This window comes from Crassostrea angulata, chromosome 7, assembly GCF_025612915.1.
Source record: "Crassostrea angulata isolate pt1a10 chromosome 7, ASM2561291v2, whole genome shotgun sequence".
NCBI lineage: Eukaryota > Metazoa > Mollusca > Bivalvia > Ostreida > Ostreidae > Magallana > Magallana angulata.
The window spans coordinates 17251443-17266680 of NC_069117.1; positions in this window are offsets into that span (position 1 = coordinate 17251443).

Here is a 15238-nt window from a genome sequence, read left to right on the forward strand (position 1 = left end):
ATTATTTGCATAGACATTGCATGTCTCCTAGTCTGAAACAATGTACAAATATTTTTAGCCGGGTTCTGCCGAAAGTAGAGTCCTGGCTATAGGCAGGCAAATCGCCAATGTTACTATAAATAGCACAACTTCAAAAGTAAACAAAAAACCAAACAGCGTCAAGGTAAAGCTTCCGCTGTACCAAATAGTTACAAAGAGAGTCATGTTTTGTCAAAAGTGTTGGCATTTTGTTTCTTTTTTTTAAATTTCAATTTAAATATATTATATAAATTTAGTTTTCTTATTAATAACGTGTTTTTAAAACATTACTATGCATTTTGGACACATACAATGCGGATGAATTTCCATGAACTACTTTGCTGCGCGATGAAGAAATGGGGATTGAATATATAATGCTTGTTGCAAAATTCAAGGCAGCAACTGTTGAGCTTTTTAACTTCTACAAGACAGACATATTTTTTGTTTACAGCCGCTTACAAAATTTGGTCGTTCTCTGACGCTTTGCCGACATTAAAAGCATGAGAGAGAGAGACAGAGACAGAGAGAGACAAAGACAGAGACAGACAGACAGAGGAAGACAGAGAGACAGAGAGAAAGGAGAGAGAGAGAAAGAGAGAGAGAGTGAGAGACAGAGAGATATATTTTCAGTCTTTACTACACAAAATGCATAAAGACACACCAAAAGAGCCCGGCTTTTAGAACTTCAGTACTTTGATTTAAATTTGCAAATTAACGTTAGCGCTTTGTCATATATTTCTAATTATGCATTAACGATTGAATAAAACTTTCACCATGATATTTTTTGTCTTTTAAATGGAATATTAGATTTTGGTAAAAAAAATTCCAGGATATAAATTGCAGCTCAAATTGCTTAAACGATTGAATTAAACTTTCACTGGCAAAAAGTGAAACATGATGAAGAATTGTAGTATGTGATAATATTTATGATATATTTTAAATCATTTGCTTTTTAATCAGATCATACTTATGACAGTCTTTGGAATTGGTGCAGTTGTAGGCTTTGGTCGGGATCTCGGAGGCTCTGTATCTTCGTCAACTGTCAAAAGAGAAATTCCAGTAAGTATTACGACAAACTGTCTTTTATTAAAGTCAAGTTTTAGTAAATTATAGTTATGGCGCTTGATCCATGATTGCTTCATAATTGATTTGCTTTATCTTTTCAAAATATTGTCTGGGATATTTTGATACCGCTATTAAAAAAGTTCACGATTGAAATGCTAATAAAATAATCTACCCTTAAATCTTTTCAGACAGATCATTTCGTTTATTTAACAAAAACTTCTTTATATGTACATGTAGTTTCATTACTAAGTTACACTACGTCAACGTGCCTTTATCTTTTTTTACGTCTAAGAGCTGTAGTGGAAATTGATTGTTCGACTAGAATCCCAAACATGAAATGAATTTATTGATAAAATGATTTAGAACATAACCCAGTTATTCAGCCAATCAAATGTCCCAATTTCTCGCTAAGAATGTAGTCTTCGTGGCGAAGAATATTCTTTTTCTCGAGTACTGACGACTTTTTGATTGGTAAAAACTTTGAAAGGGGCGTTTCGGAAACTCTTCTTTGGTTGACTTTATGTATACCCCCCCCCCCCCTCCCCAGGCTCACACACACAAATCAAAGAAAAACTGCCTGTGAAAGACACTATTTTAGATCACAATGAATTCGTGCAAGATTCACCTATTCATAATTCTTTTTCTTTTTAAATTGAATAAAAAAATGTCTGTCACCCTCCTCTGTTCTGTCATTTGATGAATGTCCCCTATTTTTCTCGCAAAAACAGTTGTTGTCATATATATCAGATACCAGAGATGTTTAAAAGACTGTTTGGGCATTATTTTCGACGCATTGATATTTATTAAGAAAAACAAACGGCTTTTACGTCTATTTGGTTACCTTGTACATATCTAAGGCATATTTTTAATCGTCTGTATAGATTTTACACCTTAACAAAATCTCAGTATCCCATTTAATTAAAACCAATATCCTTTTAATAGTATTCATTCTAACGTGACTTGGTTGGAAGTCCACGTTAAATATACACGTGTTCGATTTTCATGCAAATCAATACACCGGGCTCCATACATGTCAATTAAGGCATGACAATATTTGGACACAATGGGGGCGGTGTATTTTCCTCAGATCTCTGATTTGATTGGCTTAGGTTCTGTTCTAAGACAGTAAGATGTCATATGGAGAGAAATCTTCGTCATGTAGAATGGGCTTACTTCGCTTTGCTTTGCTCCGCTCCGCCCATTCTTCATGACGAAGATTTCTCTCCATATTATCTTACTATTAAAAAGGTCATTTTGTGAAAGTTTAAATTAAATTGAAGAATTTCTGATCGTGTTATCGCTTAATATGGACGACCAACACTTGAAAAATGAGTCATAAACGTTAACGTCAATAGATAACTTGGCCATCATTAAATTTTGTGTGCACTAAAAAAATCTCCGATGGAGAGCAACACATTCTTAGATGCTGCTATATTTTTAGGAAAAAGGTTTACAATTAGAATCACAGAGGTTTGAAAATGGAAATATTGATATCTTGAGTTCATGCAACACCCCTACCCTCATACAGCCCGGATCTTGCACCTATGGATTTCGCTTTATTTCCTTAGCTCAAGTCGAAACTGCGTGGATGGAGATTTTTGGACTTATATGATGAAACACAAAAGACATTAATCTTTTTACAATTTACTTAAAATATATTTATCGACACTTGTGCATAAATTTCATCAATATTGGAAATATCAGCGTCATAAAAATCCATGGATACACCTTATAAACATCCGGTTACGTTCTGTTACATATGACAGTGTATAACGTTATATAGACGAATAGAAAACATTTTAAAGATTTTAATTTGCATGAAAATTATTGACCAGTGAATGTTTAGAAATTGATCATGACCCGCTAGGAATGATATCCAAAAAGAACAAAACCATATGTGCAATTTCAATCATATTCATTTTGTAGATTTTGGATTGTTAACAAATGTTTCAACAAGATACTTATGAGCTTTAACAGTCACATGGTTATAAAACAGATATCTGTAAATGAGAAATTCAAAAGTAACCTTCTTTTTCCAGTAATATCAATTTGTAATGTGAAAGTCATGTCAGGACAAAGAACATTTACGGTTGGATAAAAAGACGTTAACTTATTTTTTATTTTAATTTTTATTAAAACCCCAAAAGTGTTTTCTCTTACACTAGCAATATAACTAAACTAACTATAACTAAATAACTATCTAACATGAATTCATAAAGTTCTTAGATTTAAAATATTGACATGAGCATTACATGATTATGCACTGTAGTGGCTGTAATGTGCTGTTCTACGGTAACCATATTGCATTAATATCTAATAAAAGGTAAGACTAAACAGAACACCTTTTTTATATTTGTACATAAATGTCTAAATATTCTCAATAAAAAATAACAATGTGGTACCTTTACACCCCTTCGAAGATATCAAATATGAGGGGAATTAAGGGAAAAAAACTCTGAAAAGTATCATTAATGCATTTATACCTGCGTTATCAAAAGAAACCCACTTTCACTACCATCCAACGCCATCATCTACTGATCATTGATATTGCAAGTTTGATAAAAGAACCATTCCTCATCAGAACCAAATATTTTTTTTTTGTTTAATGGCAAAAGGTAGAGAAGATAAACAAAGATAAAAAGTAGAGAAATAAAAAAGGTCAAGATAGAGTATTCATGGATATTCGAGTTACTTGAAAACGATTCAGTTGTAATAGCAAAAGCAATTATTTGCATAGACATTGCATGTCTCCTAGTCTGAAACAATGTACAAATATTTTTAGCCGGGTTCTGCCGAAAGTAGAGTCCTGGCTATAGGCAGGCAAATCGCCAATGTTACTATAAATAGCACAACTTCAAAAGTAAACAAAAAACCAAACAGCGTCAAGGTAAAGCTTCCGCTGTACCAAATAGTTACAAAGAGAGTCATGTTTTGTCAAAAGTGTTGGCATTTTGTTTCTTTTTTTTAAATTTCAATTTAAATATATTATATAAATTTAGTTTTCTTATTAATAACGTGTTTTTAAAACATTACTATGCATTTTGGACACATACAATGCGGATGAATTTCCATGAACTACTTTGCTGCGCGATGAAGAAATGGGGATTGAATATATAATGCTTGTTGCAAAATTCAAGGCAGCAACTGTTGAGCTTTTTAACTTCTACAAGACAGACATATTTTTTGTTTACAGCCGCTTACAAAATTTGGTCGTTCTCTGACGCTTTGCCGACATTAAAAGCATGAGAGAGAGAGACAGAGACAGAGAGAGACAAAGACAGAGACAGACAGACAGAGGAAGACAGAGAGACAGAGAGAAAGGAGAGAGAGAGAAAGAGAGAGAGTGAGAGACAGAGAGATATATTTTCAGTCTTTACTACACAAAATGCATAAAGACACACCAAAAGAGCCCGGCTTTTAGAACTTCAGTACTTTGATTTAAATTTGCAAATTAACGTTAGCGCTTTGTCATATATTTCTAATTATGCATTAACGATTGAATAAAACTTTCACCATGATATTTTTTGTCTTTTAAATGGAATATTAGATTTTGGTAAAAAAAATTCCAGGATATAAATTGCAGCTCAAATTGCTTAAACGATTGAATTAAACTTTCACTGGCAAAAAGTGAAACATGATGAAGAATTGTAGTATGTGATGATATTTATGATATATTTTAAATCATTTGCTTTTTAATCAGATCATACTTATGACAGTCTTTGGAATTGGTGCAGTTGTAGGCTTTGGTCGGGATCTCGGAGGCTCTGTATCTTCGTCAACTGTCAAAAGAGAAATTCCAGTAAGTATTACGACAAACTGTCTTTTATTAAAGTCAAGTTTTAGTAAATTATAGTTATGGCGCTTGATCCATGATTGCTTCATAATTGATTTGCTTTATCTTTTCAAAATATTGTCTGGGATATTTTGATACCGCTATTAAAAAAGTTCACGATTGAAATGCTAATAAAATAATCTACCCTTAAATCTTTTCAGACAGATCATTTCGTTTATTTAACAAAAACTTCTTTATATGTACATGTAGTTTCATTACTAAGTTACACTACGTCAACGTGCCTTTATCTTTTTTTACGTCTAAGAGCTGTAGTGGAAATTGATTGTTCGACTAGAATCCCAAACATGAAATGAATTTATTGATAAAATGATTTAGAACATAACCCAGTTATTCAGCCAATCAAATGTCCCAATTTCTCGCTAAGAATGTAGTCTTCGTGGCGAAGAATATTCTTTTTCTCGAGTACTGACGACTTTTTGATTGGTAAAAACTTTGAAAGGGGCGTTTCGGAAACTCTTCTTTGGTTGACTTTATGTATACCCCCCCCCCCCCCTCCCCAGGCTCACACACACAAATCAAAGAAAAACTGCCTGTGAAAGACACTATTTTAGATCACAATGAATTCGTGCAAGATTCACCTATTCATAATTCTTTTTCTTTTTAAATTGAATAAAAAAATGTCTGTCACCCTCCTCTGTTCTGTCATTTGATGAATGTCCCCTATTTTTCTCGCAAAAACAGTTGTTGTCATATATATCAGATACCAGAGATGTTTAAAAGACTGTTTGGGCATTATTTTCGACGCATTGATATTTATTAAGAAAAACAAACGGCTTTTACGTCTATTTGGTTACCTTGTACATATCTAAGGCATATTTTTAATCGTCTGTATAGATTTTACACCTTAACAAAATCTCAGTATCCCATTTAATTAAAACCAATATCCTTTTAATAGTATTCATTCTAACGTGACTTGGTTGGAAGTCCACGTTAAATATACACGTGTTCGATTTTCATGCAAATCAATACACCGGGCTCCATACATGTCAATTAAGGCATGACAATATTTGGACACAATGGGGGCGGTGTATTTTCCTCAGATCTCTGATTTGATTGGCTTAGGTTCTGTTCTAAGACAGTAAGATGTCATATGGAGAGAAATCTTCGTCATGTAGAATGGGCTTACTTCGCTTTGCTTTGCTCCGCTCTGCCCATTCTTCATGACGAAGATTTCTCTCCATATTATCTTACTATTAAAAAGGTCATTTTGTGAAAGTTTAAATTAAATTGAAGAATTTCTGATCGTGTTATCGCTTAATATGGACGACCAACACTTGAAAAATGAGTCATAAACGTTAACGTCAATAGATAACTTGGCCATCATTAAATTTTGTGTGCACTAAAAAAATCTCCGATGGAGAGCAACACATTCTTAGATGCTGCTATATTTTTAGGAAAAAGGTTTACAATTAGAATCACAGAGGTTTGAAAATGGAAATATTGATATCTTGAGTTCATGCAACACCCCTACCCTCATACAGCCCGGATCTTGCACCTATGGATTTCGCTTTATTTCCTTATCTCAAGTCGAAACTGCGTGGATGGAGATTTTTGGACTTATATGATGAAACACAAAAGACATTAATCTTTTTACAATTTACTTAAAATATATTTATCGACACTTGTGCATAAATTTCATCAATATTGGAAATATCAGCGTCATAAAAATCCATTGATACACCTTATAAACATCCGGTTACGTTCTGTTACATATGACAGTGTATAACGTTATATAGACGAATAGAAAACATTTTAAAGATTTTAATTTGCATGAAAATTATTGACCAGTGAATGTTTAGAAATTGATCATGACCCGCTAGGAATGATATCCAAAAAGAACAAAACCATATGTGCAATTTCAATCATATTCATTTTGTAGATTTTGGATTGTTAACAAATGTTTCAACAAGATACTTATGAGCTTTAACAGTCACATGGTTATAAAACAGATATCTGTAAATGAGAAATTCAAAAGTAACCTTCTTTTTCCAGTAATATCAATTTGTAATGTGAAAGTCATGTCAGGACAAAGAACATTTACGGTTGGATAAAAAGACGTTAACTTATTTTTTATTTTAATTTTTATTAAAACCCCAAAAGTGTTTTCTCTTACACTAGCAATATAACTAAACTAACTATAACTAAATAACTATCTAACATGAATTCATAAAGTTCTTAGATTTAAAATATTGACATGAGCATTACATGATTATGCACTGTAGTGGCTGTAATGTGCTGTTCTACGGTAACCATATTGCATTAATATCTAATAAAAGGTAAGACTAAACAGAACACCTTTTTTATATTTGTACATAAATGTCTAAATATTCTCAATAAAAAATAACAATGTGGTACCTTTACACCCCTTCGAAGATATCAAATATGAGGGGAATTAAGAGAAAAAAAACTCTGAAAAGTATCATTAATGCATTTATACCTGCGTTATCAAAAGAAACCCACTTTCACTACCATCCAACGCCATCATCTACTGATCATTAATTTTGCAAGTTTGATAAAAGAACCATTCCTCATCAGAACCAAATATTTTTTTTTGTTTAATGGCAAACGGTAGAGAAGATAAACAAAGATGAAAAGTAGAGAAATAAAAAAGGTCAAGATAGAGTATTCATGGACATTCGAGTTACTTGAAAACGATTCAGTTGTAATAGCAAAAGCAATTATTTGCATAGACATTGCATGTCTCCTAGTCTGAAACAATGTACAAATATTTTTAGCCGGGTTCTGCCGAAAGTAGAGTCCTGGCTATAGGCAGGCAAATCGCCAATGTTACTATAAATAGCACAACTTCAAAAGTAAACAAAAAACCAAACAGCGTCAAGGTAAAGCTTCCGCTGTACCAAATAGTTACAAAGAGAGTCATGTTTTGTCAAAAGTGTTGGCATTTTGTTTCTTTTTTTTAAATTTCAATTTAAATATATTATATAAATTTAGTTTTCTTATTAATAACGTGTTTTTAAAACATTACTATGCATTTTGGACACATACAATGCGGATGAATTTCCATGAACTACTTTGCTGCGCGATGAAGAAATGGGGATTGAATATATAATGCTTGTTGCAAAATTCAAGGCAGCAACTGTTGAGCTTTTTAACTTCTACAAGACAGACATATTTTTTGTTTACAGCCGCTTACAAAATTTGGTCGTTCTCTGACGCTTTGCCGACATTAAAAGCATGAGAGAGAGAGACAGAGACAGAGAGAGACAAAGACAGAGACAGACAGACAGAGGAAGACAGAGAGACAGAGAGAAAGGAGAGAGAGAGAAAGAGAGAGAGTGAGAGACAGAGAGATATATTTTCAGTCTTTACTACACAAAATGCATAAAGACACACCAAAAGAGCCCGGCTTTTAGAACTTCAGTACTTTGATTTAAATTTGCAAATTAACGTTAGCGCTTTGTCATATATTTCTAATTATGCATTAACGATTGAATAAAACTTTCACCATGATATTTTTTGTCTTTTAAATGGAATATTAGATTTTGGTAAAAAAAATTCCAGGATATAAATTGCAGCTCAAATTGCTTAAACGATTGAATTAAACTTTCACTGGCAAAAAGTGAAACATGATGAAGAATTGTAGTATGTGATAATATTTATGATATATTTTAAATCATTTGCTTTTTAATCAGATCATACTTATGACAGTCTTTGGAATTGGTGCAGTTGTAGGCTTTGGTCGGGATCTCGGAGGCTCTGTATCTTCGTCAACTGTCAAAAGAGAAATTCCAGTAAGTATTACGACAAACTGTCTTTTATTAAAGTCAAGTTTTAGTAAATTATAGTTATGGCGCTTGATCCATGATTGCTTCATAATTGATTTGCTTTATCTTTTCAAAATATTGTCTGGGATATTTTGATACCGCTATTAAAAAAGTTCACGATTGAAATGCTAATAAAATAATCTACCCTTAAATCTTTTCAGACAGATCATTTCGTTTATTTAACAAAAACTTCTTTATATGTACATGTAGTTTCATTACTAAGTTACACTACGTCAACGTGCCTTTATCTTTTTTTACGTCTAAGAGCTGTAGTGGAAATTGATTGTTCGACTAGAATCCCAAACATGAAATGAATTTATTGATAAAATGATTTAGAACATAACCCAGTTATTCAGCCAATCAAATGTCCCAATTTCTCGCTAAGAATGTAGTCTTCGTGGCGAAGAATATTCTTTTTCTCGAGTACTGACGACTTTTTGATTGGTAAAAACTTTGAAAGGGGCGTTTCGGAAACTCTTCTTTGGTTGACTTTATGTATACCCCCCCCCTCCCCAGGCTCACACACACAAATCAAAGAAAAACTGCCTGTGAAAGACACTATTTTAGATCACAATGAATTCGTGCAAGATTCACCTATTCATAATTCTTTTTCTTTTTAAATTGAATAAAAAAATGTCTGTCACCCTCCTCTGTTCTGTCATTTGATGAATGTCCCCTATTTTTCTCGCAAAAACAGTTGTTGTCATATATATCAGATACCAGAGATGTTTAAAAGACTGTTTGGGCATTATTTTCGACGCATTGATATTTATTAAGAAAAACAAACGGCTTTTACGTCTATTTGGTTACCTTGTACATATCTAAGGCATATTTTTAATCGTCTGTATAGATTTTACACCTTAACAAAATCTCAGTATCCCATTTAATTAAAACCAATATCCTTTTAATAGTATTCATTCTAACGTGACTTGGTTGGAAGTCCACGTTAAATATACACGTGTTCGATTTTCATGCAAATCAATACACCGGGCTCCATACATGTCAATTAAGGCATGACAATATTTGGACACAATGGGGGCGGTGTATTTTCCTCAGATCTCTGATTTGATTGGCTTAGGTTCTGTTCTAAGACAGTAAGATGTCATATGGAGAGAAATCTTCGTCATGTAGAATGGGCTTACTTCGCTTTGCTTTGCTCCGCTCCGCCCATTCTTCATGACGAAGATTTCTCTCCATATTATCTTACTATTAAAAAGGTCATTTTGTGAAAGTTTAAATTAAATTGAAGAATTTCTGATCGTGTTATCGCTTAATATGGACGACCAACACTTGAAAAATGAGTCATAAACGTTAACGTCAATAGATAACTTGGCCATCATTAAATTTTGTGTGCACTAAAAAAATCTCCGATGGAGAGCAACACATTCTTAGATGCTGCTATATTTTTAGGAAAAAGGTTTACAATTAGAATCACAGAGGTTTGAAAATGGAAATATTGATATCTTGAGTTCATGCAACACCCCTACCCTCATACAGCCCGGATCTTGCACCTATGGATTTCGCTTTATTTCCTTAGCTCAAGTCGAAACTGCGTGGATGGAGATTTTTGGACTTATATGATGAAACACAAAAGACATTAATCTTTTTACAATTTACTTAAAATATATTTATCGACACTTGTGCATAAATTTCATCAATATTGGAAATATCAGCGTCATAAAAATCCATGGATACACCTTATAAACATCCGGTTACGTTCTGTTACATATGACAGTGTATAACGTTATATAGACGAATAGAAAACATTTTAAAGATTTTAATTTGCATGAAAATTATTGACCAGTGAATGTTTAGAAATTGATCATGACCCGCTAGGAATGATATCCAAAAAGAACAAAACCATATGTGCAATTTCAATCATATTCATTTTGTAGATTTTGGATTGTTAACAAATGTTTCAACAAGATACTTATGAGCTTTAACAGTCACATGGTTATAAAACAGATATCTGTAAATGAGAAATTCAAAAGTAACCTTCTTTTTCCAGTAATATCAATTTGTAATGTGAAAGTCATGTCAGGACAAAGAACATTTACGGTTGGATAAAAAGACGTTAACTTATTTTTTATTTTAATTTTTATTAAAACCCCAAAAGTGTTTTCTCTTACACTAGCAATATAACTAAACTAACTATAACTAAATAACTATCTAACATGAATTCATAAAGTTCTTAGATTTAAAATATTGACATGAGCATTACATGATTATGCACTGTAGTGGCTGTAATGTGCTGTTCTACGGTAACCATATTGCATTAATATCTAATAAAAGGTTAGACTAAACAGAACACCTTTTTTATATTTGTACATAAATGTCTAAATATTCTCAATAAAAAATAACAATGTGGTACCTTTACACCCCTTCGAAGATATCAAATATGAGGGGAATTAAGGGAAAAAAACTCTGAAAAGTATCATTAATGCATTTATACCTGCGTTATCAAAAGAAACCCACTTTCACTACCATCCAACGCCATCATCTACTGATCATTGATATTGCAAGTTTGATAAAAGAACCATTCCTCATCAGAACCAAATATTTTTTTTTTGTTTAATGGCAAAAGGTAGAGAAGATAAACAAAGATAAAAAGTAGAGAAATAAAAAAGGTCAAGATAGAGTATTCATGGATATTCGAGTTACTTGAAAACGATTCAGTTGTAATAGCAAAAGCAATTATTTGCATAGACATTGCATGTCTCCTAGTCTGAAACAATGTACAAATATTTTTAGCCGGGTTCTGCCGAAAGTAGAGTCCTGGCTATAGGCAGGCAAATCGCCAATGTTACTATAAATAGCACAACTTCAAAAGTAAACAAAAAACCAAACAGCGTCAAGGTAAAGCTTCCGCTGTACCAAATAGTTACAAAGAGAGTCATGTTTTGTCAAAAGTGTTGGCATTTTGTTTCTTTTTTTTAAATTTCAATTTAAATATATTATATAAATTTAGTTTTCTTATTAATAACGTGTTTTTAAAACATTACTATGCATTTTGGACACATACAATGCGGATGAATTTCCATGAACTACTTTGCTGCGCGATGAAGAAATGGGGATTGAATATATAATGCTTGTTGCAAAATTCAAGGCAGCAACTGTTGAGCTTTTTAACTTCTACAAGACAGACATATTTTTTGTTTACAGCCGCTTACAAAATTTGGTCGTTCTCTGACGCTTTGCCGACATTAAAAGCATGAGAGAGAGAGACAGAGACAGAGAGAGACAAAGACAGAGACAGACAGACAGAGGAAGACAGAGAGACAGAGAGAAAGGAGAGAGAGAGAAAGAGAGAGAGTGAGAGACAGAGAGATATATTTTCAGTCTTTACTACACAAAATGCATAAAGACACACCAAAAGAGCCCGGCTTTTAGAACTTCAGTACTTTGATTTAAATTTGCAAATTAACGTTAGCGCTTTGTCATATATTTCTAATTATGCATTAACGATTGAATAAAACCTCACCATGATATTTTTTGTCTTTTAAATGGAATATTAGATTTTGGTAAAAAAAATTCCAGGATATAAATTGCAGCTCAAATTGCTTAAACGATTGAATTAAACTTTCACTGGCAAAAAGTGAAACATGATGAAGAATTGTAGTATGTGATGATATTTATGATATATTTTAAATCATTTGCTTTTTAATCAGATCATACTTATGACAGTCTTTGGAATTGGTGCAGTTGTAGGCTTTGGTCGGGATCTCGGAGGCTCTGTATCTTCGTCAACTGTCAAAAGAGAAATTCCAGTAAGTATTACGACAAACTGTCTTTTATTAAAGTCAAGTTTTAGTAAATTATAGTTATGGCGCTTGATCCATGATTGCTTCATAATTGATTTGCTTTATCTTTTCAAAATATTGTCTGGGATATTTTGATACCGCTATTAAAAAAGTTCACGATTGAAATGCTAATAAAATAATCTACCCTTAAATCTTTTCAGACAGATCATTTCGTTTATTTAACAAAAACTTCTTTATATGTACATGTAGTTTCATTACTAAGTTACACTACGTCAACGTGCCTTTATCTTTTTTTACGTCTAAGAGCTGTAGTGGAAATTGATTGTTCGACTAGAATCCCAAACATGAAATGAATTTATTGATAAAATGATTTAGAACATAACCCAGTTATTCAGCCAATCAAATGTCCCAATTTCTCGCTAAGAATGTAGTCTTCGTGGCGAAGAATATTCTTTTTCTCGAGTACTGACGACTTTTTGATTGGTAAAAACTTTGAAAGGGGCGTTTCGGAAACTCTTCTTTGGTTGACTTTATGTATACCCCCCCCCCCCTTCCCAGGCTCACACACACAAATCAAAGAAAAACTGCCTGTGAAAGACACTATTTTAGATCACAATGAATTCGTGCAAGATTCACCTATTCATAATTCTTTTTCTTTTTAAATTGAATAAAAAAATGTCTGTTACCCTCCTCTGTTCTGTCATTTGATGAATGTCCCCTATTTTTCTCGCAAAAACAGTTGTTGTCATATATATCAGATACCAGAGATGTTTAAAAGACTGTTTGGGCATTATTTTCGACGCATTGATATTTATTAAGAAAAACAAACGGCTTTTACGTCTATTTGGTTACCTTGTACATATCTAAGGCATATTTTTAATCGTCTGTATAGATTTTACACCTTAACAAAATCTCAGTATCCCATTTAATTAAAACCAATATCCTTTTAATAGTATTCATTCTAACGTGACTTGGTTGGAAGTCCACGTTAAATATACACGTGTTCGATTTTCATGCAAATCAATACACCGGGCTCCATACATGTCAATTAAGGCATGACAATATTTGGACACAATGGGGGCGGTGTATTTTCCTCAGATCTCTGATTTGATTGGCTTAGGTTCTGTTCTAAGACAGTAAGATGTCATATGGAGAGAAATCTTCGTCATGTAGAATGGGCTTACTTCGCTTTGCTTTGCTCCGCTCTGCCCATTCTTCATGACGAAGATTTCTCTCCATATTATCTTACTATTAAAAAGGTCATTTTGTGAAAGTTTAAATTAAATTGAAGAATTTCTGATCGTGTTATCGCTTAATATGGACGACCAACACTTGAAAAATGAGTCATAAACGTTAACGTCAATAGATAACTTGGCCATCATTAAATTTTGTGTGCACTAAAAAAATCTCCGATGGAGAGCAACACATTCTTAGATGCTGCTATATTTTTAGGAAAAAGGTTTACAATTAGAATCACAGAGGTTTGAAAATGGAAATATTGATATCTTGAGTTCATGCAACACCCCTACCCTCATACAGCCCGGATCTTGCACCTATGGATTTCGCTTTATTTCCTTATCTCAAGTCGAAACTGCGTGGATGGAGATTTTTGGACTTATATGATGAAACACAAAAGACATTAATCTTTTTACAATTTACTTAAAATATATTTATCGACACTTGTGCATAAATTTCATCAATATTGGAAATATCAGCGTCATAAAAATCCATTGATACACCTTATAAACATCCGGTTACGTTCTGTTACATATGACAGTGTATAACGTTATATAGACGAATAGAAAACATTTTAAAGATTTTAATTTGCATGAAAATTATTGACCAGTGAATGTTTAGAAATTGATCATGACCCGCTAGGAATGATATCCAAAAAGAACAAAACCATATGTGCAATTTCAATCATATTCATTTTGTAGATTTTGGATTGTTAACAAATGTTTCAACAAGATACTTATGAGCTTTAACAGTCACATGGTTATAAAACAGATATCTGTAAATGAGAAATTCAAAAGTAACCTTCTTTTTCCAGTAATATCAATTTGTAATGTGAAAGTCATGTCAGGACAAAGAACATTTACGGTTGGATAAAAAGACGTTAACTTATTTTTTATTTTAATTTTTATTAAAACCCCAAAAGTGTTTTCTCTTACACTAGCAATATAACTAAACTAACTATAACTAAATAACTATCTAACATGAATTCATAAAGTTCTTAGATTTAAAATATTGACATGAGCATTACATGATTATGCACTGTAGTGGCTGTAATGTGCTGTTCTACGGTAACCATATTGCATTAATATCTAATAAAAGGTAAGACTAAACAGAACACCTTTTTTATATTTGTACATAAATGTCTAAATATTCTCAATAAAAAATAACAATGTGGTACCTTTACACCCCTTCGAAGATATCAAATATGAGGGGAATTAAGAGAAAAAAAACTCTGAAAAGTATCATTAATGCATTTATACCTGCGTTATCAAAAGAAACCCACTTTCACTACCATCCAACGCCATCATCTACTGATCATTAATTTTGCAAGTTTGATAAAAGAACCATTCCTCATCAGAACCAAATATTTTTTTTTGTTTAATGGCAAACGGTAGAGAAGATAAACAAAGATGAAAAGTAGAGAAATAAAAAAGGTCAAGATAGAGTATTCATGGACATTCGAGTTACTTGAAAACGATTCAGTTGTAATAGCAAAAGCAATTATTTGCATAGACATTGCA